Below are 21220 nucleotides of genomic sequence, written 5' to 3'. Positions count from 1 at the left end.
CAATCATGGTCCATTCACAGATACAGATGGCTATGTTTTTTGCCCTGAGCGTGCTGGGAGAATGTAGTTAAACATTATGTGTTGATAGATGAAGTTCTAAGAAAGAGTAGGTGACAATATGTGTGTGAATTATAGTAGGCCCTAAATATATTTTATTTCCTTTTTTTCAAAAAGATAAGTGAATAAATTTTCCAGAATTCTCCTATTAGTACATATTCAAGTAAGCAAGTACCAGAAGCCCAGGAAAAGATGATTATAGGTTGTAGGGGATTGGATATGGAATGTTATGGGAACATTTAATAGTTCAGTGTAACTTTTTCTAGTTGTGTCACTCTTCTTCCTCCTAGTCCTATAGCTAACACTAATTTCCACGGCTGTATGAAATTGCAACCCTCTATTGAGGTGAATGTGAAAATGATTTTGAGATGATTACGGCTCTATATAATTACGTTTCTTGCATCATAAATTGCAGATTTATACTATTAAGACAGTTTAAGGAAAGATAGCAATCAAGACTAGATGAAATAGCATAAAACACAAAATTCTCTGTATCCTTAAAATCTTTTTTTAAATCATTTTTGTTATTCTTCCACTTGTTCAGAAATAAGAAATCTTACCTATAGGTTACAGTCCCTTTTTGAAATTCTAGTATATTGGAAGTGACTCCTGCTGTCATGAGAAAGAAAATGGGAATTAGAATCTGAGAATTAAAAGATTCAGTACAGAACAAAGACTAGAATTTATTTTTATGAAACAGTCTTAGTGTGGATTAAAAAAAAAATTCTTAAAGGCTTGGTATTTTTTACCTGTTAGCAGGGAGTGAAAAATAACTATGATGTGAATAACTCTTGAATTATGTTTTCAAAGGAAGTGATATTGAGACAAGAAGTCTTCTTCTGATTGAAGGTTTTTCTCAATTGAAGGGTTCGTGGTCTCACAGGCTTCAAGGAATGAAGCCGTGGACCACAGCGGCGAGTGTTACAGCTCAATTAGAGAAACATACAGACCCAAAGAGTGTGTGGCACCAAGGTTTATTAAAGTGAAAGTAAAGTAAAAGCAAAAGTAAAGCTTCCACGTGGTGGAAGGAGACCCGGAAGGATTTCCGTTTCTGGCTTGGGTGTCTTATGCTTATATCCCCTTATGACTCCTCCCCTTTTCCTTTTTCTGTCCCATAGGATTAGCTTATTTTCTATCCGCTTGTGGGTTGGCAGGCCTGATTGGTTAAAAACATCAGGCTGCAGCTAAAGCTTAAACTCCCTATATGATTGGGTGAAGTTTCAATCACTTAGTTTGCAGCGGTGACTCATTTTTGCTTAGGAGAAAGTCCCCTTTGATTGGTTGAAGTTTCAATCCCTTAGCTTGCAGCTATGACTCATTTTGGCTTAGGGGAATGTCCCCTTAGGGAAGTCCCTGTTGACCCAGGAAGTCTAGCCAACTTAGCCACTTAGTGCCTCAGTACCCACTCTCAACAGGAAAGCCCAAGTGCTGTTGAGAAGTTGGGCAATGATCATTCTAGCTACTTCCTGCTGAACTGGGGCATAGAAGGGGATCTGCAGTTGAGGGTTCCTCAGGAGGGGAGTCTTCAGTGTCGTGGTGTTAGAACAGGTTGGTAGGTCAGTCTAGGGGTCCTCGATAGTAGGTGCTAGTGGTGGTCATTTGGGGCTCCATTTGTAGAACCATTTGCAGTTTCATGGATTCTATTCTGGAAGAGACAAATTTTACAAGGAGATTAAAAATGCAGGGTCCAAAGATAAGCAGCATCACAATAGCCATCAAGGGTCCCAAGAAGGGGAGAAGCCAGGGCATCCATTGGTTGACAATACTCCAAGATCCTGTGTCTTGGAGCTCTTGTGCCCAGTGCTGTATCGAGTCTCGAAGCTCTTTAACCTTCTTGGTGACAATTTCACATTGATTAACGAAATAACAGCACTCTTCTAGAAAAAGACAGTTTCCACCTCTTTTGGCTGTTAATAAATCTAAGGCTCTCCAATTTTGAAGGGCTACTGCTGCTAAAGAGTTAAGCTGGCTTTGTAAGTTGACCAGTGAATCTGTGACTCATTCCATGTCATAATTTAACTCTTGTGATAATTTGTAATAGAATTGGGTGGATGTGGTAATGCCTCCAATGCCGGTTCCTAGTCCTCCTAGTATCCCAGCCCCGATAACGAATGGCAGGACAGTCCAGGTAAGCTGAGATGCTGGGTTTGACAGATCTTTAAAGGCAAATAAGAAGTGAGAGTCAGGATGCCGAGGGATGCAGAAAAAGTATCCTTAAGATCTAGGACTATAAACCATTTTGCTTCTTCTGATATCTGGGAGAGTAGAGTATAAAGATTGGGTACAACTGGATACAGAGAAACAACTGCCTCATTGATAATTCTGAGGTCTTGCACTAACCTCCATTGTCCATTGGGGTTTTTTATGCCTAGAATAGGAGTGTTGCATGGACTGTTGCATGGCTTTACTAATCCCTGTGCTTTTAGGTCTTTGACGATCTTTTGTAACCCTTGTTGGGCTTCTGGTCTGAGGGGGTACTGCCTTTGATAAGCAAAGGAGGTAGGATCCTTTAATTTAACTTGAAATGGACAAGCATTTTTTGCTCGTCCATATTGTCCTTCCTCTGCCCAAGCTTCAGGATTAACTCCCTCCTCGAGTAGAGGGCAGCAAACAGGTATTCCTTCTCCTATATTCAAGTATATAATGGCCCCTGCTTTAGCTAATGTGTCCCTCCCTAGTAAAGGAGTAGGGCTCTCTGGCATAATAAGAAAGGCACGTGAGAAAAATAAGTTTCCCCAGTCATAACTTAGGGGGTGGGAGAAATACCTAGTGACTGGCTGTCCTAGGACCCTTTTGATTTGACAGACCTGGAGGATTGTTGTCTGGGACAGAAGAGTAAAACTGAGAAGGCTGCACCAGTGTCCAGGAGAAAGTTAGTTTCCTGGCCCTCAATGGTTAAGCTTACCTGGGGCTCTGTGAGGGTGATGGCATGGGCTGGTGCCTGCCCTGGGCACCCTCAGTCCTGTTGTTGGGCCATCTGGTTAGTGGCCCCTGGCCCAGAGGACCTTCTCCCTTGGGAGCAGTGTGCCTTCCACTGATCCCCCTGGCACAAGGGACATGGATGAGGGGGCGGCTTATGTTTGTTTGGGCAGTCCTTTTTGAAGTGCCCCTGTAAGTTGCACTGATAACAAGCCCTGTTAGGTGGGTTGCCTGCTCAGCCTTTCTTTCTTTCAGAGCCACCGAAGTTCGATTGCCTGAGGGCTGTGACTAAGGAGGCAGCCTTTTTCTTGTCTCATCTGTCTCGTTCAGCCTGCTCCTCCTGATCCCTGTTATAAAACACCGAAGTTGCCAAATTCAATAGAGTTTCCAGATTTTGCTTAGGGCCCAGGAAAGACTTTTGAAGTTTTTTTCTAATGTCTGCAGCTGACTAGGTGATAAACTTATCCTTTAAAATTAGTTGGCCTTTAATAGAGTCAGATGTAAAGAGGTATGCTTTCTTAATGCCTCCCTTAGCCTCTTTAAAAATGCCGTAGGGTTTTCTTCCTTTCCCTGCATTATATCATTGACTAATTTATTGGATTTTTTTCTGGTCTTTCTTAATCCCTTTAGTATACAAGTCAGTAAATGCCTGCAACTCCAGTCTCCATGCTACAAATCGAGGTCCCAGTGGGGATCCACGCTGGGAACCACCTGTTGGCCTGTGGGGAATTGTTCCCTTTCTTCTGATGTTATTTTATCATTTACCTGGCTTAGGTACCAGAGATCCCCAAACTTCCGGGCTGCAGTTAAGACGGCCTCTTTTTCATTGGGAGTTAATGTTTGACCTAACAACAATGTAATATCTTTCCATGCTAAATCAAAAGATTGTCCTAATCCCTGTAAGACATCTATGTATCCATCAGGATTATCTGAGAATTTTCCTAGGTCCGGTTTGATCTGTTTTAAGTCTGAGAGGGGAAAGGGGACATGTACTCGTGCTGGGCCAAAGTCTCCTCCTCCTACCACGGCTTGGAGGGGGCACAATTGAGACCATTGGCACCTTTCAGTTCCTTGACTATCTTTTTGTCTGGTTCCTTTTGGGCCATTAGGGCCAAAGGAGAGTCCTTACTAGGGGGAGCCGTGGGGAGACCTGGGTATGGGGGTAAGCTTTAAGGACTCCCGGTAGGATGTAAATTACATTTTTTACATAATTGTGGGTTGTCACTTAATGAGAAAAAAAACCTGTACATATGGCACTTCACTCCATTTGCCCTCTCGTTTACTAAAGAGATCTAGCTGTAGGATGGTATTATAGTTTATACTTCCCTCAGGTGGCCATGGATCTCCTCTGGGAAGAGGATATTATGGCTAGGCAGTGCTGCAGAAAAATATGTTACTTCTTCTTCAGTGTTTGAGGGTCAAATTGGTCCCAATTATCCAGAATATACCTCAAGGGTGGCTTCACTTTTGAGGGAACGCCTCCCATCTGAAAGGAGAACACAGGAGTGCCCACACCCCTAGTCATCCCCTAGTAAGCACTAGCCCTAGGGTGTCCCCTATGGTTCTAGTGTCCTTTTCTTTCCAGGGTGCACTATCACTCATGGAACACTGCTTATCAGATTTAATTGCACTTAACTGACGTAGCAGTTTTGCCCGCACTTGTTTCCCACCCTTTTTTAGCCACAAAAAAGGGGGCCGGGGCTACTGGATTTTAGTGGCTCCTTACCAGCATGCCCACAATTGCCTTTGCATCTGCGAGTAGGTCTTAGGTTTGGGGTATATTTTGAGTTCAGAGACCAGGCACCAATTAGCATATTTCTGGTCCTGGAGCTTTCCCAGCAAGATAAATTCCTTGAAAGTGGCACTGAAGCACAACAGTTTTAGGGTAGGCAGTGGCAAATTGGAGGACCAAGGTTGGAGCAGTGCTTTTTGTACCCAAATTTTCTGTCAATAAATAAGAATATTTATTGACCTTTGGACTTGAATCGGGGGACCTATTGTCTATTACATTGTTTTCACCCTATACCTCTGACTACTTCTAGTGGACAAGTTCCACAGTTCTAATCACTGATCCCAGACAGGAAAGGTGGTAATTAAAGTAGCCTCTACAGTCTGGAGTAAGTTTTGGGCAACAAAAGGAAAAATGTCCTAGGCCTTCTGTCAGCCACTGGCATGCCTTTTGATGTCCCGGATAGTGCCTAGGGTGCAGGTTATAAGGGACAAGTCCCCTATAAGTATATTGATACCCATTTGCATAAGAATAAGCCTGGGGGCACCATAGGCAAGGGTCTTTGGATTGCCACTCCTGTCAACTTAGACTCCTAGCTAAAAGATTCTTAGACTCAGGGCTAGGAAAGATCCTAGAGAACAGGGACTCAAGAAATTTTTCTCTGAGGACATTAGGACCCAGGAGGCATGGGTCAGAAAAGGAAGGGAATGCACACATGGGCGGCTGCAGCATAGCGGCTTCTCACTGTGCCATGATCTGGACTGGTCAGTGCTGGGAGTTCGGGACAACAGTTTTCCACCTTTAGCCAGCCCTTGGCTTTTCCTGGGTAAAGGTAGAGAAAGGTGGAACTGGTTTCAGGCAAACCAACGCACCCAGCCTGGAGGGCCGGGGGTTGTAAAAGAGCCGTTTCCCAGAAAGCCTCACACCCATGTCTTAAGTCTGGTGGCCAGGCTTGTCACTTTTAAATGGCCGACAGGTGCTTGGTGTTTTCCTTCAATTTCTAGCGAGAAGATAGAACAGAATAGCAAGCAAAAGGGGTCCGATGTTACTCACCACTTCAGAGAAATCCCAGACAGGCCCCCAGAAATGAGATGAGAAGTCTCTTCCAATCGAAGGTTTTTCTCAATTGAAGAGTTTGTGGTTCCACGGGCTTCAAAGAATGAAGGCTTGGACGGCAGCAGTGAGTGTTACAGCTCAATTTGAGAAGCATGCAGACCCAAAGAGAGTGCTGGGTCAAGATTTATTAAAGCCAAAGTAAAGCAAAAGTGAAAGTAAAGCTTCCACACAGTGGAAGGGGAACTGGAAGGGTTGCCATTTCTGGCTTAGGTGTCTTATGCTTATATCCACTTATGACTCCTCCCCTTTTCCTTTTTCTGTCCTATAGGATTAGCTTATTTTCTATCTGCTTGCAGGTTGGCGGGCCTGACTGGTTAAAAACATCAGGCTGCAGCTAGAGCTTAAACCCCCTATATGATTGGTTGAAGTTTCAATCCCTTAGTTTGTAGCTGTGACTCATTTTGGCTTAGGGGAAAATCCCCATTGATTGGTTGAAGTTTCAATCCCTTACCTTGCAGCTATGACTCATTTTGGCTTAGGGGAAAGTCCCCTTAGGGAAGTCCATATTGACCCAGGGAGTCCAGCCCACTTAGCCACTTAGTCCCTCAATATGGACAAAATTAAGCTATAAATGCAAACATAGATATAAATAAAGTATAGTTAAGCCATTATATATATGTGTATATAAATGTATATGTGTATAGTTTATGTGTATATGTTTATGTATCTATATCTTCACTGTCTCTATTTCTACATATGTGTGTCTTCTGAAAATATGTTTGTATCTGAAATATACATATATACAGATACATATATGTGTGTGTGTATACATGTATATGCACATTCAAGATATTGGCAGAGCCTGGGGTGGAGGAAGAGTATAAAAAATGGTTAAATGAAAGTCATCTAAACTGAAAACACCCAAATTTTCCACATTTTATGATCTGTGTAGCAAGCCTAGGGAAACAAGAGGCAATGACACTCAATTAATAAATGAAAAGCATTTGGGTAGAAAGGAGTAGACAAAAAGAAAATGCCATTCAGGATTCATTTTATTTTTTACTTTATTTATCTTGATTAAACCAACTCAGGACTAATAAGGAGTGAAAATACAGGAGATAGGTGTTATACTGCTGAGTTTCTCACAAAAAGAGAAGGTGATTGGAAGGCAACTGGCTTTTTTTTTTTTTTTTTTTAACTAATTTACCATGTGTAAAATGTCATTGAAATTTTCTTTATTTGAAATGCTATCTTCTAGAATTAATTATAGAAATCCTTGTATGGATTTTTTTAATGGCTTCATTCACACAAACCATTTTTTTCCTATTAAGATTTGATTGCTTAGTGGGAGATGTCTCTTCCATAAAAACGAATGTGTTTGTGAATTCCTTCCTTTTAAATAATGTTTGAAGAAACTTGTTAATCCAGCAACCATTTTTTTTTAATTATACTTTAAGTTTTAGGGTACATGTGCACATTGTGCAGGTTAGTTACATATGTATACATGTGCCATGCTGGTGCGCTGCACCCACTAACTCGTCATCTAGCATTAGGTATATCTCCCAATGCTATCCCTCCCCCCTCCCCCCACCCCACCACAGTCCCCAGAGTGTGATATTCCCCTTCCTGTGTCCATGTGATCTCATTGTTCAATTCCCACCTATGAGTGAGAATATGCGGTGTTTGGTTTTTTGTTCTTGTGATAGTTTACTGAGAATGATGATTTCCAATTTCATCCATGTCCCTACAAAGGACATGAACTCATCATTTTTTATGGCTGTATAGTATTCCATGGTGTATATGTGCCACATTTTCTTAATCCAGTCTATCGTTGTTGGACATTTGGGTTGGTTCTAAGTCTTTGCTATTGTGAATAGTGCCGCAATAAACATACGTGTGCATGTGTCTTTATAGCAGCATGATTTATAGTCATTTGGGTATATACCCAGTAATGGGATGGCTGGGTCAAATGGTACTTCTAGTTCTAGATCCCTGAGGAATCACCACACTGACTTCCACAATGGTTGAACTAGTTTACAGTCCCACCAACAGTGTAAAAGTGTTCCTATTTCTCCACATCCTCTCCAGCACCTGTTGTTTCCTGACTTTTTAATGATCACCATTCTAACTGGTGTGAGATGGTATCTCATTGTGGTTTTGATTTGCATTTCTCTGATGGCTAGTGATGATGAGCATTTTTTCATGTGTTTTTTGGCTGCATAAATGTCTTCTTTTGGGAAGTGTCTGTTCATGTCCTTCGCCCACTTTTTGATGGGGTTGTTTGTTTTTTTCTTGTCAATTTGTTTGAGTTCATTGTAGATTCTGGATATTAGCCCTTTGTCAGATGAGTAGGTTGCGAAAATTTTCTCCCATTTTGTAGGTTCCAGCTACCATTTTTGTAGCATTCTTATGTTGTGCTTCTGAAATTGTGCTTGGTAGCTCATCTGTAACTTGTTTTATATGTCATGTAGTACATATTTCCTTCATGTAGAAGGTTAAACACTTTCTGATCATTTATTTCATTTGAGCTATGTTAGTTTTGACTTGTAAACCAAAAAAAAAATAAAAAATAAATAAATTTTAAGCCCACCAACCAACTGAATGGACTCCCCTTGGCCAGGAGCATCATAAAGTAAACCTGAAATAGTAGTTCAGGCCATGATGGGAATGTGGGGCTGGACATGCCTCATTCTACCTTCCTCCCTTTAGAATTCAGGCACAGCTGACCAGTATTAACATTAAAAAAGATACCTTCAGACTGACAAAGGGAATCTTTGTAATAATGCGACACCAACATGATAGACAGCAGGCCCTGATAGAAATTCAAGTGTTTTACCCCAAAATATATTTCCTTGACATAGTTTTAAATGGCCCTGCAAAGCTGTCTCTTTTGGGGAAAAATCTACATTCTGTAGAAAATCTCCTTCCCTCCAGGTCTTTTTCTTGATCCAGGAGAGTATTAACTAAGAGTCTTGTACCTTTTTAAGTCAGATAAGAAACATTTGCAATCCATTCTCTCTGATGCCTGCTACCTGGAGGCTTCATCTACATAATAAGAACCTTGGTCTCTACACCCTCTTATCTTAAGCCAGACACTCCCTTCTATTGATTTCAGGTCTTTAGATAAAACTCTTTCAACCAATAGACAGTCAGAAAACCTTTGAATCCACCTATGACCTGGAAGTCCCTCTCCACACTTCAAGTTGTCCCACCTTTCCAGACCCAACCAATGTACATCTTACATGCATTGATTGATGCCTTATGTCTCTCTAAAATGTATAAAACCAAGTTGTAGCCTGACCACCTTGGGCACATGTTTTCAGGACCTCTTGAGGCTGCGTCACAGTCCATTGGTCAATCATATTTGGCTCAGAATAATTCTCTTCAAATATTTTACAGAGCTTGACACTTTTCATCAACAGACTGCATAATTTTTCCTGGCATTATACATTTCTATATTCACTTCAAACACTCTGATGCTCACGATTTAGCACATAAATTATAAGGAAAATACTTAAATGTAATGTTCAATTTCACAATATACATTGTTACTGAGCAAGATGGCCTTAAAAGTTCCCCTTGGCTTGACTACACTGTACACAGGTTTCTTCTCTGGTCCTTGATCTTCCTTTCCTTAGAGCATTTACTGTAGAAAACTTGAAACCAAATTCTTTCTCTGTGACTTTGAGATATAAATCTTCTTTTAGCTTCTTGATGGTTTTACATCCCAGGATTCTTTTTCATGTGGACCTTGAAACCATCCTTTTGAAATGTGATCATCAAGAAAGACAGTGCTCCTATCCTCTCCTTTCTGTGGGAGGGGAGGAGCCTGCTTTCCATTAGTACCAATTACAGAACACAGATAACCTAATCACAATGACAAATTTTTTCCCTAAAATCTTCCAATTTTTAAAAAATTTATTTAGAAGGAACAAATGCAGATTTGTTACCAATAATTTTTCAGTAGCTCATCCTAGCCTTAATAGCTCTCTGGCTTTGTGTTTCAATAGATTTGGGTTCAGTCTCTCTCCCTTTATTTCTCTTCAGCCCTACTGCAACCATCTTGAATAAAGTCTTCCTTACCTCTTTAACTTGTCTGGTGCAATTTTTCTTTGACACTACCAGATGTTATGCTTTATTTGAAATGTTTTCCAAAGACATAGGGCCAGAGATTTATATAAAAGTATAATTAGATTAGACAACAAAGTTAAATAGGAGAAAAATACATTTAAGAATATTATGTGCATATTAAAATGATTTTGTACATTTAATATAGAAAAAATTCATTAAATCGGAAACATATTTTTAATGCACTTGATATGGATCTAGTTTTAATAGGAAAACAGTATCAATCATACATATATTTGTGTGTATGCATATAATATTCATCAAAACAGCAAAAGGATACAGTGGTCTTCAGTAGAAAGAGATGTTATTTTATAATTTAAAATTTATTTTCTTATATTTGTTACCAGAAAGGGGTCCCAATCCATTCTCCATGAGAGGGTTCTTGGATCTCATGCAAGAAAGAATTTGGGGTGAGTCCATAAAGTAAAGTGAAAGCAAGTTTATTAAGAAAGTAAGGGATTAAAGAATGGCTACTCCATAGGCAGAGCAGCCATAAGGGCTGCTGGTTGGCTATTTTTATAATAATTTCTAGATTATATGTTAAGGGGTGGATTATTCATGAGTTTTCTGGGAAGGAGGTGGGCAATTCCCAGAACTGAGGTTTCATCCTACTTTTAGACCATATAGGGTAACTTCCTGACATTGCCATGGCATTTGTAAACTGTCATGGTGCTGGTGGAAGTGTCTTTCAGCATGCTAATTCATTATAATTAGCAGATAATGAGCAGTAAAGATGACCGGAGGTCACTTTTGTTACCATCTTGGTTTTGGTTAGATTTGGCTGGCTTCTTTAACAAAACCTGTTTTATCAGCAAGGTCTTTGTGACCTGTATTTTATGCTGACCTCCCATTTCATCCTGTGACTTGTTGTAGGTCTCAGCCTTATTTTACCCAGTCTCTATTCAAGATGGAGTTGCTCTGGTTCAAACGCCTCTGACATATTCTTGAGTTTTTTCAAAAAATTTTAAACTTATAAATTTAAACTTTAAAATGATGTTTTAAAGGTTTCAATACTAATATTTAACCCTTTAGCTTTGAATTTTAATGTCATGATAGGTTTAGTGTTGACAGCTGGCTCAGGCTGCATCTATTAGTTATACTTGGTGGCTTTCATTCCCATAAAAACCCTATAGAGAGACTTCAGCACTCTCAGCAGAAAAACATTAAAATGATTGTTAAGCCTTTTTTAGTTTTCTAAAGTCAACATGGAAACTTTTTAATGGAAAATCCAAAACTTCCCTTGGAAATTTCTACTAAGCTAATTCTAAGTGAATAGAGGGAATTCCTGAGGCATAAGAAGTGGAAAATGAATATACCCTACAACTGCAGGGATCAGTCTCTGTCAAGTGAACATGAAGAAATTCATTAAAAAAAAAAAAATTCTATGTCTGTGATTCCACATCTCATTTGTATACTGGTCAAATTCAAGTCTTTTTTCCAGGAAGAGTAATTTACCACTTGAATGAATTACTTTCTTTCTACTTTTTCTTTCTCTCTCTCTTTTCTGTTTTTAATATGCATGGACTTGAGAAAGAAGCATTCAGCAAGGCAAAACTGCAGAATGTGGTATCTGAATTGTCAAGGTGCCAGGGTGACTGTATACCATTTTTGCACCTAGGTAAACGTCAATGTTGCCAGGAAAATCTTCTTTTATTTTCTTCAAATTCTTCTTTGTCTGATTGAAATGTTTCATTACCATAAGACTGTGCTGAAGCCATAAGACCTGCAGGTGATTATCAGAGGTCCATATGGCTGCAAAAATAGAGTGTTCCCAGCGTTTCAAACAGCACTCACACATGTAGTAAAGCAATGATTCATGAAGGTGGGGAAAACCAGGTTGTATTATCACATTATGATGTAGTCTGCATTTTGTTTTCTTTTTTGATGGAAAGAAGTTAAAGAAAGGGTGAAGAAAGGCATGAGCTGATGCGTTTTAAAAAACTATTTGCTAATGCTAAATTAAAAACATCACCAAAAGGTATAAGCAGATAAATGAAACATCATTTGCATAATAAAAACAGATTTTTCACAGCACAAAAATTTTCAAGGGAGGTTTTTAAAACAGGTATCTATCGTCTTGAATTTTACATACTTTTTAATTCCCCCAAAATAGCTTTATGTATACATTTTTTAAATTCACCTATTTACAAGCTTAGAAATTTGAAAAATGATTTTTTTAAACATAGAGACACATTTCATAAAAAATCACTGCCAACAAATAATTGTAAGAATTATTTTATTTTTATTGATTGAGAAACAACACTGATGGCAGATAACTCCCTTTAAAACTTTAAATGAAAACATGTTATTAAATGACGTTTTAAAATATATATCATACTTTTGCAAACATAAATCCTCTGTGATCCAGTGTTTCTTTTAGCAAGAAAGGATTGTCATATGATTACACGATAGTGTTTGGATTGTAATATAGCTAAGAATTTATTCTCCTCCTTTAAAAAGCCTTATATGATTCAGCAGCTATCTTCTGCCGAAATCACTGATACAGATGATTGTTTTTTAACTTCTAACCCCTGAGTAATAGAGATTAATTGTCAGTTAAATGCAGTCAATATTGTCTAGTATTGTAACTCTATAACTACATTAGAATCTGCTGAGGAAGGTAGAAACAAGTAGCAGGGATAGTGTTACATAAAGGGAAGGAGAAATTACCGCAATGGCATTCATGTCTCTTATCGCCTTTATTAAGGTCTAATGAAGTAGAGTATAAGCAGTTTGTCCTTATTGCCTCTAACTAGCTATCTGGTTGGTGCTACTGCAATTATTGTTTGTGTGTGTGTGTGTGTGTGTGTGTGTGTTGTTGTTGACCTGTTCTTTCCTGCTAAAGCTTTTGAGATTTTAAACAGAAGGTGATCACTGAAATTGCAGTAATGAAATCACTGTGTCTTTCTGTGTAGATAAAGTGATTGGCTAGATACTTATACAGCTATGCATTGCTTAATGATGGGGATATCTTCTGAGAAATGCATCATTAGGGTATTTCATTGTTATATGAACATCACAGAGTATATTTACACAAACCTAGGTGGTATAGACGACTACATACCTAGACTACATGGTATAACCTATTACTCATAGACTATAAACCTGTACAGCATGTTACTGCACTGAACACCACAGACAATTTTAACACAAACACAAGTATTTGTGTATGTAAACATATCTAAACATATAAAAGGTTCAGTGAAAATATGATTTAAAAGATTTTTTAAATGGTACACCTGCACAGAGCACACACCATGAATGAAGATTGCATGACTGCAAGTTCTGGGTGAGTCAGTGAGTGTAAAGGCCTAGGACATTACCATACACTACTGTAGACTTTAAAATCATTGCACATGTAGGCTACACTAAAATTATAAAACATATTTTTCTTTCATTAATAAGAAATTAACCTTAGCTTACTATAACTTTTTACTTTATAAACTTTTAAATTTAACTTTCTGATACTTTTGTAATACATAGCTTAAAATACAAATGCTTGTGGAGCAGTACAAAAATATTTTCTTTATGTCCTTATTCTAGAAGCTTTTAATTTTTTTACTTTAAAAAATTTTTTAATTTTAATTTCTAGTATTTTTACTTTTTAAAAATGTTTTGTTCAAAACTAAGACATACACACACTACCCAAGGCCTACACAGGGTCAGGATCATCAGTATCACTGTCTTCACCTCCACATCTTGTCCCACTGGAAAGTCTTCAGGGGCAATAACATGCAAGGAACTGTCATCTCCTATGATAACAATGCCTTATTCTGGAATCCTCCTGAAGGACATGCCTGAGGCTGTTTTACAGTTCACTATTTTTTTTATAAGTAAGAGGAGCACACTCTAAAATGGCAATAAAAGATATGTCACAAATACATGACTAGGAACACATAGTCACTATCATTATCAAGTATAATGTGCTGTATATAATTATGTGCTATACTTTTGTGTAACTGGCAGTGCAGTATGTTTGTTTATACCTGCATCACCACAAACATGTAAATATGCATAACCTGTACAATGTCACTAGGAAATAGGAATATTTCAGCTTAATTATAATCCTGTGGGACCATGATCATATGTGCAGTCTGTCATTGACCAAAATGTTATGCAGCGCATGACTGTACTCAACTCTATTTAAACTGGATAGAGCACCACTTTCTTCTCTGTCTAAGCACATTTGTAAAGTATGTATCTATAAAAGATATAATTGAAACTTCATTTTCTTGGTAAGACAGCATTATAATAATTAATTTTATGTTATTAAAAGCCAAAGTACCAGTGGAAATTTATTTTAGAGTTTGATATACCAAGGACCTGCAAATGAGAGCAGAGAAATAGGCTTCAGCTTTTCCTAATGTTTATATATTGCCTTGAGTATTTTAGCTTTTTAAAAAATACATATTGGAAGGTAAATTTAGGGAATGTTCATAAAATATTTATTGTCTATATAAAACAACTATATAAGAAACATGCCTAACTTGTTCGTCATGTATAGAGAGCTCTGTTAATATAAACAAGGCTTCTTTGAAAATCTTTCTGTCTGTGTAAATGGTAATAATGACTATTTATTAACAGTTTTCTGTATACTTTGTTTGAGAAGCCAATTTTGCTTTGTTTAACTGAATAACAACAACCCTAAAGGAGAGACCATTCTTGGGAAATAAGTGGAAAATAAATTAACACGGAGGTTGTATAGGCAGTCTGAATAATGATTAGAAAAAATGAAAAGCATCACAAAAATTACTCTGAGAAGTATAATTGAATGGAACTTTTTATTATTGGTGGCCACAAAAATCTACAGGGAAGGTCATATTTGGAGAAAAAAGAGTTTATCGAGCTTGCTGACAGAGCAAAGGGAGTGAACTGAATGGCTGCAGAGCACCTGTCATGGAGCTGTGGCAGCATGTTGCATCCATCTCTCTATAGAAATACCCTGTCAGGCAGACCAGAAGATATATTTGATGATCAGATATGGTCACCCAGTCAGTCTTACAGACATACCGTCAACTTGCTCACAAAGATTTTAGGTATTCAAGTGATGCTGTGTAATGTGATGCTGAGTGGACTCAAAACAAGAAAAGCTTGATAATTTTGTCATTTTGAAGAAAGGGAAAAGATAACTCTTGGATCTTTTGAAGATACCGACAAAAATGGCTTTGCTAACCCAGCTGTTACCCTCAACCCAGGAAATTCCTTTTATCTCTACAGGCAGACAATTTAGGAAAGAAAAAATTATTCCAATTATTCTTAGTGTCAATAAATATGTGGTGGCCCTTTCCTCTTTCCATGGGGAATGGAATATTTTACTCACACAACCCACCTATGTGTATTGTCAAGAGGTTTGAAGAGAGGGGCATAGCAGGAAGGGTGACATGTACCTCACTTCCTGCTTGGGGCTTGCTGCTAAAGAATCAAGGGACTTCACTCTGGTGTTGACATCAGAGTGTGGTCAGGACATTCTCAAGAAAACATGACTACTTCCTTGCAGTTTGGTTCTGGTACATAGATGTGGCCATTAGTATCTGCCAGTTAGCTGCAAAATTCTGGCAGTGGGAAGCTTGCTAAAGAAGCTAACATTACCAGGACAAGTAGGATCTAGAAGAATGAGAATCCCATAGCTTCCCCAGTTTTAAATGGTCTTTGGAAAGCTGGAAAGCAGAGTGATGGTTTCTGTGGTTCCATCTGATGGAGCACAAAGGTCAAAGAATAGGCCTAAGAAAAGGTTGCATAGGTGGCTGCCAAAGAGAGAGATTTTCTTCACCCAGAATTGGAGCTAAGAGCAAGGTCTACTCGCAGGGACTGAGGATGGCAATGTGACTCTGCCTAAGGAAGTCCTTTATGATGCTGGAGCCTGCAATAAAGGAAAACACTGCCCACAGGAAACCCAGCCATGCTGTCTACATGGAAACCATCACACCAACTGAAGCTACTAGGAACAAGACAAAACAGACCCTGCTAGAGTGGAATTAGTAGTGTCTCTCCATCTACAAAAGGTAGCTGGAATGACACAACCACTCCTGTCTCCCCAGTTTCCTCTCTCCATTACAACACAGTGAAGAGTAGAATTAGGCATGTGTGCTTTCCCAGTGCAGGGCCCTGGAACCTGGACAAGGCACATGCAGCCTTCTGGAGCCACAGCAAAGCATGTGCAGGCCCTCAGAGAAAGGGTAAAGCATGATGTGAGGAGAAAGAGGAGAAGTTGTGGGAGAGAGAAAGATGGGATGAGAAAATGTAACTGCACAGGACTGGATACTTTTTTAGTTTTTTTTTTTTTTTTTTTTTAATGTGAAAGTAAACAGAAAATTATGGCTCTCCATGAGTTGTCATTAGGAGTAGGAAAGGGGTCCTGGTGCGGTGGCTCACACTTGTAATTCCAGCCTTTTGGGAGGCCAAGGCAAGCAGATCATTTGAAGTCGGGAGGTGGAGACCAGCCTGGCCAACATGGTGAAACCCCCATCTCTACTAAAATACAAGAAAATTAGCTTGGCATGCTTTTGCATGCCTGTAATCCCAGCTACTGGGGAGGCTGAGGCAGGAGAATTGCTTGAAGCCGGGAGACAGAGGATGCATGCAGTGAGCCGAGATTGCGCCACTGCACTCCAGCCTGGGAGACTCGGTCTCAAAAAAAAAAAAAAAAAAAAGTAGGAAAGGGAAATTTCCCAAACTAGCGGTAAAGGCAGTTGTAGAGAAAAATAAAACTATTTTCTTATTGTATCCTATGGAGTTGATTCAGTTCAATAAACCTGAGAGAATTTTAAGTTAAATGTGGAAAACAAAGAAACAAAAAAGGGAATTTTTCTGTTTCTGACTGTTCATGTTCTAATCTATTGATTTCAGTCAATTAATGAATTTAACACACTCATTTTATCACAAAAGAAAGAAGCTACTACATGCCATAAAAACAATAGCCAGTCACCTGCCTCCTGAGCAGTACCAAACCAATCTTTGAAGCAGGTTTTCGCTCAGAGATCTACTTGTCCTAGTTATGTTAAAAAAAAAAAAAAAGAAAAAGAAAAGAAACCAAATTAGCTATGTTTCTGCTTTGCTTAAAGGAGCCTAATTTGTAGAATTTACCTGATATGAAAATAATTTTTTCCAATAGAGGCCTACAATTCCAAAAAAACAAAAATATTGCACATCTGGAAGCAATCTGTTATAGCTGAAAGAACATGAGCTTTGGAAACAAATCTGGGCTCTAATCAATCACTTTCCCACAATTTATTTTTATGAGACTTTGAGCAAGACTTTTCTAAGCCTTAGTTTACTTGAGGGTAAAGAGTTAGTTATGTGGATGATGATGAGATTAACTGAAAAAGCAAAGGCATCTGGGACATATTTATACCCTACTTAATAGCAGTTGAGCTGATATTACTGAGCCTCCGCTCGGTTACAGTCCTTTGTTTTAGTTTGCAGTGCTGTGAACTAGTGGAGTACTTCCTCCTGCAGGCATATGCGTGACTGACAGGCACCCCCTTGGAAACTGTCCTTTCTAAAGGAAGCCAGATGAAGGACAGTTATTGTGGGCAGAAAAGGACATCAAAATGATCTCCAGGCCCAACTCACCACACACTCCTATCTAAGTCTACAGAGATCCATGAAGTCTCAGAAATAAAATAAATGAAAAGAGACCTGGCACTGTGGCTCACATCTGTAATCCCAGCACTTTGGGAGACTGAGGAGGGCGGATTGCTTGATGAGTCCAGGAGCTGGAGACCAGCCTGGGCAACATGGCAAACCCTGTCTCTCCAAAATATACAAATATTAGCCCAGCATGGTGACATGTGCCTGTAGTCCCACCTACTTGTGAGGCTAAGGTGGGAGGACAACTTGAGCCTGGGAGGGTGAGGTCGACGGTGCAGTAAGCCAAGATCAGGGCACTGCGCTCCAGCCTGGCTGACACAGGGAGACAGTGTCTCAGGAAAAAGAAAAATGATACTTACATTTTAATAACAGTTGTGATATGGTAGAACTAAACAGTAGCTTTTCTTCTGCACTTACTATAAACAAAGTTGTAAAACTAAATGGGTAAAATAAAAGACATAGAGAAAAAAATAGTACACTTGATAGATGACAGACGAAATTACAGGTTTTGTGTATGACCACAGGAAAGACAATTCCTGGGAAGTCCAGATATTATTGGAAGAAACTTTTTAGAGGCCCATATGTCTGACAATAATACTGGATACAAGAGTTAGTGAAAATTATGCTGCATTTTACCTAACAGCTTATTCAAATCTCGCATGAGCAATTTGAATAGATAAAGCTAAAATGAGATGTATTTTTTATTCTTTCATGCCAATCTTTTTGTCCTTATGATTTTAACGAATTCCCTTTTCAATTCAGACTCTGAGAAGCAAGTTTGAATGATTGATACTATATTCTATAGAGCCTCTCTTTTATTACTGATAGTTTATCTTATGTTTCTTGCATTTTTTAAATGACAAGTTGTTTTCACTGCAAACATCTGTATGAACAAGAATGCTGACAGATTTAAATGGTGACTTCTGGAACCATGCTAAATGCATAATATTTTAGGTGTATTCTGTTCAAAAAATAATTATTTTTATATAATAGTAATACTATATTAAGATTGTTCTGAACATATATGTATATGCATTTTTCCTAAAAGAAATAAAGAATTAGAATTTCTTAAATAACTTCATGAGATAAATATATTTAACTTAATTTTATTTTGTTTTTCATTTGTTTATTTCTTTAGATACAGGGTCTTGCCCTATTGCCCAGGCTAGAGTGCAGTGGTATGACCATAGCTCACTGTAATCTTCAACCCTTGGGGCTGAGCAACCCTCTTGCATCAGCCTCCCAAGTATCTAGGACTCAGGTGCATGTGACCATGCCTGGCTAATTTTTTAATATTTGTTTTTATGTAGAGACTGGGTTTTGTTATGTTACCCAGGCTGGTCTCCAATTCCTGGCCTCAAGCTATCCTCCCATTTTGACCTCCCAAAGCTTTGGAATTATAGGTGTGAGCCACTGTACCTGGCCTACTTAACCTCCTGCTGTGTGCAGCCTCAGGACTTGGTGCTTTGTGTCCCAGACACTCCAGCTTCAGCCATGGCTAAAATGGCCCAAAATATAGCTCAGGCCATTGCTTCAGAAGGTGGAAGCTGCAAGCCTTGGCATCTTCCACATGGTGTTGGGCCTGCAAGTGCACAGAAGTCAACAATTGAGATTTGGAAACCTCCTCCTAGATTTCAGAGGATGTATGGAAACACCTGGATGTCCTGGCAGAAGCCTGCTGCAGGGCTCTGACCTCATGGAGAACCTCTGCTAGGGCAGTACAAAGGGGAAATGTGGAGTTGGAGCCCCCACAAAGTTTCCACTAGGGCACTGCCTAGTTGTGCTCTGAGAAGAGGGCCACCATCCTCCAGAACGCAGAATGGTAGATCCACCAACAGCTTGTACTGTGTACTTAGAAAAGCCACAGGCACTCAACGCCATTCTATTAGAGCAGCCAGAGGGGCTGAACCCTGCAAAGCCTCAAGGTCAGAGCTGCTAAAGGCCTTGAGAGCCCATCCTTTGCATCAGCATGCCCTGGATGTGAGATATGGAGTCGAAAAAGATCATTTTGGAACTTTAAGGTTTAATGACTGCCCCACTGGATTTCAGACTTGCATGGGGCCTGTATGTAGGCCCTTTGTTTTGGCCACTTTCTCTCATTTGGAATGGGAACATTTACCAATGCCTGTACCCCCACTGTATCTTGGAAGTAACTAACTTGCTTTTGATTTTACAGGTTCCTAGACAGAAAATACTTACTTTGTCTCAGATGAAACTTTGAACTTGGACTTTTGGGTTAATGCTGGAATTAGTTATGTATTAGTCAGGCTTTTCTAGGAGGACAGGACTAATAGGATGAATGTATATATGAAAGGGAGTTTATTAAGGAGTATTGACTCACACAATCACAGGTGAAATCCTACAATAGGCTATCTGCAAGCTGATGAGTAAGGAAGCCAGTCTGAATCCCAAAACCTCAAAAGTAGAGAAGCTGAGAATGCAGCCTGCAGTCTGTGGCCAAAAACCTGAGAGCCCTAGCAAACCACTAGGGTAGGTCCAAGAGTCCAAAAGCTGAATAACTTGGAGTCTGATGTTCAAGGGCAGGAAGCATCCAGCATGGGAGAAAGATGAAGTCCGGAAGACTCAGCCAGTCTAGTCCTTCCACCTTCCTCTGCCTGCTTTTTATCTTAGCCATGCTGGTAGCTGATTAAATGGTGCCTACCCAGATTGAGGGTGGGTCGGCCTCTCCCAGTTCACTGACTCCAATGTTAATCTCCTTTGGCAACACTGTCACAGACACACCCAGGAACAATACTTTGCGTCCTTCAATCCAATCAAGTTGACACTCAGTATTAACCATCACAAGTTAAGACTTTGGGGGACTATTGGGAAGGCATGATTGGTTTTGAAATGTGAAAGGGACATGAGATTTGGGAAGGGTCAGGGATGGAATGACAGTTAAGTTTTGTGTTCCCACCCAAATCTCATCTTGAATTGTAATCCCTAGGGGATTACAGAGAGAGAGACCTGGGAGAGGTGATTGATCCTGGAGATGGTTTCATCCATGCTGTTCTAGTGATAGTAAGTTCTCATGAGACCTGATGGTTTTATAAAAGCCTCTTTTCCCTCTGCTTCCTTCACATGCTTTCTGTTTCCTGCTGCCTTATGAAGAAGGTACCTGCTTCCCCTTCTGCCATGACTAAGCTTCCTAAGGCCTCCCCAGTCATGAGGAACTGTGAGTCAATTAAACCTCTTTTTTTATAAATTACCCACGCTCAGTAGTATATTTATAGCAGTGTGAAAACCGACTAATACACAAATATATATATATTTCTTTACAAATAAATATATTTGTAAATACATACATATTTCCTTACATATACACAAATATATTTCCTTACAAATATATATATCCTTAGAAATATATATATATATATTTCCTTGCAAATATGTACATATATATATAATTCAGTTATAAGCAAATTATATCATTGATTATTAACTGAAAAATGTGAAGAGATAATGAAAAAGATAAATTAGTTTTATGAACAAAGACACTGAAACATTAGAAATCTTTAAAATAATGGCTTTTCACTAGTTGCAGCTCAAATGAAACTATAAATGTTATCTCAGGAAATAAAAGCAAACTCTATTGTACCCATATTTTTGTCTGTAGCTAGAGGAGCCATATTACATTTACAATAGCAACAGAGAGAATATGCTGACTACCACAGGGTGATATGTTAAGTATAGTTTATTGTGTATATTGGATGTGAAACTCAAGGATAAGGAAATAATTTG

The 21220-nt window shown here is 39.0% G+C and overlaps 1 long non-coding RNA gene across 2 annotated transcripts in view; it reads right to left on the bottom strand.

Moving 5' to 3' along the window:
• Positions 1-1015: 1015 nt before the first annotated feature.
• LOC134810359 (uncharacterized) overlaps positions 1016-21220 on the bottom strand; it is a 291828-nt gene continuing 271623 nt past the window's right edge. For both annotated transcript variants that reach the window (XR_010158152.1, XR_010158151.1), the window contains 2 exons: positions 5759-6718; positions 1016-1702 (listed from right to left, as the gene is read on the bottom strand). This is a non-coding gene — a long non-coding RNA (uncharacterized LOC134810359). The remainder of the gene's footprint in view (positions 1703-5758; positions 6719-21220) is intronic.

This window comes from Pan troglodytes, chromosome 5, assembly GCF_028858775.2.
Source record: "Pan troglodytes isolate AG18354 chromosome 5, NHGRI_mPanTro3-v2.0_pri, whole genome shotgun sequence".
In the NCBI taxonomy this organism is placed as follows: Eukaryota; Metazoa; Chordata; class Mammalia; order Primates; family Hominidae; genus Pan; species Pan troglodytes.
The sequence above is the reverse complement of the archived record's forward strand: the minus strand, read 5'-3'. Positions and strand labels throughout refer to the sequence as shown.